The sequence below is a fragment of the Chelonoidis abingdonii genome, chromosome 12 (assembly GCF_003597395.2).
Source record: "Chelonoidis abingdonii isolate Lonesome George chromosome 12, CheloAbing_2.0, whole genome shotgun sequence".
Classification (NCBI taxonomy): domain Eukaryota; kingdom Metazoa; phylum Chordata; order Testudines; family Testudinidae; genus Chelonoidis; species Chelonoidis abingdonii.
Genome location: NC_133780.1, coordinates 2,017,981 through 2,021,247, shown reverse-complemented (window position 1 = coordinate 2,021,247; position 3,267 = coordinate 2,017,981).

Below are 3,267 nucleotides of genomic sequence, written 5' to 3'. Positions count from 1 at the left end.
GAGGCGCACGGTGCAGGACAGGAGGGTGCATGGAGGGGACGCGAGGGGGATAGAGGCTGGAGGGTCGGAGCAGGAGGCGCACGGTGCAGGACAGGAGGGTGCATGGAGGGGACGCGAGGGGGATAGAGGCTGGAGGGTCGGAGCAGGAGGCGCACGGTGCAGGACAGGAGGGTGCATGGTGGAGCTGGGGGGGGGGCTGAGCCATGCATCGGGGAGAGGGGGCTCCGGCCACAGGGTGCATCTGCCTCTGGGGAAAGCATTTTTCACGGGGCTACAGATGTGAAGCTGCAGCTAGAAAACCACAGGACGTGACACAAGCTCCTGGGCAGTTGCCAGTGGGCCCCACACGCCTCCCGGAGCCCTGAGGGAACCCAGGAGTCCTGGCACCCAGCCACCCCTGCACCCTCCAATATACAATCAACTCCTAGCTTTACCTGCGGGGGGGGGGGCGCTCAGCTGGGGGTGCTGGGCTGTGGGGCAGGGGCAGCGGGGGGTGCTGGGATGTGGGGCGCAGGCCTGGGGCAGCAGGGGGCACTGGGCTGTGGGGAGCAGGACAGGGGCAACAGAGGGTTCTGGGCTGTGGGGCAGGGGCAGCAAGGGGCACTGGGCTGTGGGGAGCAGGCCTGGGGCAGCAGGGGGCTCTCCCCTGGCTGTGCCCCCAGGCAGTAACACCCCCCCATGCCTGTTTTGTCCTGCCTGCTCTCCGCAGGGCCCCGAGGGGACCCCGTGCAGCACCCTGCACTTCCAGGGGCCCGCCGGGGCCGGGGCCAGGACAGAAACCGGCCCGGCCACCATCTACTCCGAACTGGCCACTGGCCACGGCTGACGGGCTGGCGAGCTCGGGGGCCTCTGGGGCACGGCCAGGCCCCAGCTCGGGCAAAGACACCCCCTTCCCTGGAGACTCCCAGCCCCAGGCGATTAGGGTGGGTGCACGGGGTGGGGGTGGGGGTCTATGAGAACAGACCATCCCGTAAATTCCCTGGTCGTGGGGGGAAGGGGGAAAATGGCGTTGACAATATTGTAGGGGAGGAGAGAGGGGAGGGGCTCCCTCACATCCTGCCCAGGCAGAACCTTAGTATAGGGCCTACCTTATGTCTTGTAAACAAACCACGGGGTAAACAAGGTTCACCTTCCCCCAGCAACAACAGGGGCAGGGGCTGTTTCCAGTGTGGCCCCTGCTTGCGGGAACCCGTCATTCTCCACTCCTGCCGGTGGGAACAATAACGTAGGTCCTACATTATGTGTAGTCGTGACCATGGTGCCCGTGGGAGCCAGCTGAGGTCACTTGCGAACAGACCAAGGCAGACAAACCCCAGATATTGGTGGATCTTCCAATACTTAGATCTACCAACCAGCCCCAAAACAGTGTCTGTGTCACCTCACTGGTTACCCCACAGATCCCCTAAAGCGCCCAGCCTCAGGCCTCCATCCAGACACACACAGCAGACACGATGCTGATTCCTGAAAATCTTCTCTCATCATATAAAAGAAAAGGTTCTTCCAGTCCCAAAGGATCAGCCACACACCCAGCTCCAACGATAACTTAGATCTTACACACTAACAGCCAACGAAACTAAAAAGGCTTAACGGGGAGACAGAGTGTTGGTTAAAAGATCCATCTACAGACAGACGTGAATTCAGTTCCTGAGGCTCAGACACAGCAGAGATGAGCTTGTAGTTGCCAAAAGTCCTTTTAGAAACAGTCCAGAGGTTACAGTCCAACGTCCGTTCAGCGCGGCTCCAGGCAGTGACTGGGGATCTCAATCCTCGCGGCTCAGGGCTCCCCTCTCGACACCCAAAGTAGAGCTGGAAGAAGCTGCTGAGGGAGGTGGTGGAATCTCCTCCCTGGAGATATTGAAGAGCAGCTTGGAGAAATGTCCGGCCAGGACGGCTGGACAGTATCCGGTCCTGGCATGGGGGGTGGACGCGACACCTCGCGAGGTCCCTTCCAGCCCTGGAGTCTATGACGCCGGATCACGTCCCAGGGATTTGATACATTTCCAGCTGCCTTTCGGCCTGAGAAAACAACCGGCTCAACTCGCCTTCCCCCAACCACCCTAGCGCTTAGCCCAGGGCCCTTCATCCACTAAACGGGGCAGACGCAGGTCACCCGACCTGCAGAGAGACAGACACTAGTTCCCTCCAGTGACCCCGTAACGGTTAATATTCCTCTTCTGATCTTTGAATCGAAGCTGCAGCAATAGACAAGACTCGTTTGCTGCCATCCCAAGCCCTGAGCAAACCTCTCCCCATCTCTCTAGCAACGCGGCTGCATTTCCCAGCTCCGGCCACTGACAGATCTTCCTACCCAGGCTCTGCAGTGGGGCCCTGGGTCGGGTCGGTCTGGGGGGTAACTAACTCTTTCTGGCCCTGTCCCCTTCCAGTGAGAGATTCGATCACACTCCTAACGTCACAGCCCCAACGCCCCGTCGGTGCGGGAAGGGGTGACACAGACATCGCAGCCCAGGAGCTCCCCACCCGGGACAACGCATCGGCTACACCCGGCTCCTTCCCTGTTCATGGATTAAACCCAGTTCATCCTCTTCACAGGCTGCACTCGAACGCAGCACCCGGGAGCTGGTCCCCGGCACCTTGGGCAGCCAGACCAGAGGGGCCGTGATCACGCACCACAAGGAATTTCTTGCTCTACAAATAGAGTTTAAGCTGCTTGACAGGCCAGATAATGGCCCCTCTCAGCGGGAGCGTAAAGGGAGCGGAAGATGGGGAAGGAGGGAGACAGCTGGCAAGTGAGTCACAGGGCACAGAAATGGTGGCACCAGGAACTGGGCTGCAGGGAGCCGGGTGGGACAGCAGGGGGTGCTGGGCTGCGGAGAACAGGGTCAGGGGCAGCAGGGGGTGCTGGGCTGTGGGGAGCCAGGTGGGGCAGCAGGAGGCGCTGTCCCCCGGCACTCAGTGCTGCCCTGTTGCCCCATGGAGCAGGGCAGACGGAGCCCCGCAGGGGCTGCCAGGAGGGCGAGGGCCAGGGGCAGGAGAAGGGGCAGCATGGTGGAGCCGTGGAGGGGAGAGGGGTCTCCGGGCGCAGGCTGCGTCTGCCTCTGGGCAGGGGCCTTGTTCACAGGGCTACAGCAAAGAGGAAGCTGCGGCCAGCCAGGCACAGGATATGACACGGGCCCTTGTTCAGGAGCCTCCCCGTGCTAGGGACAGAACCCAGGAGTCCGGGCTCGCACCCCCCTGCTCTAACCACTGGGCCCCAATCCACACTGGGGTTTGAACCCAGGTGTCCTGGCTCCCAGCCCCCCCCCCCCC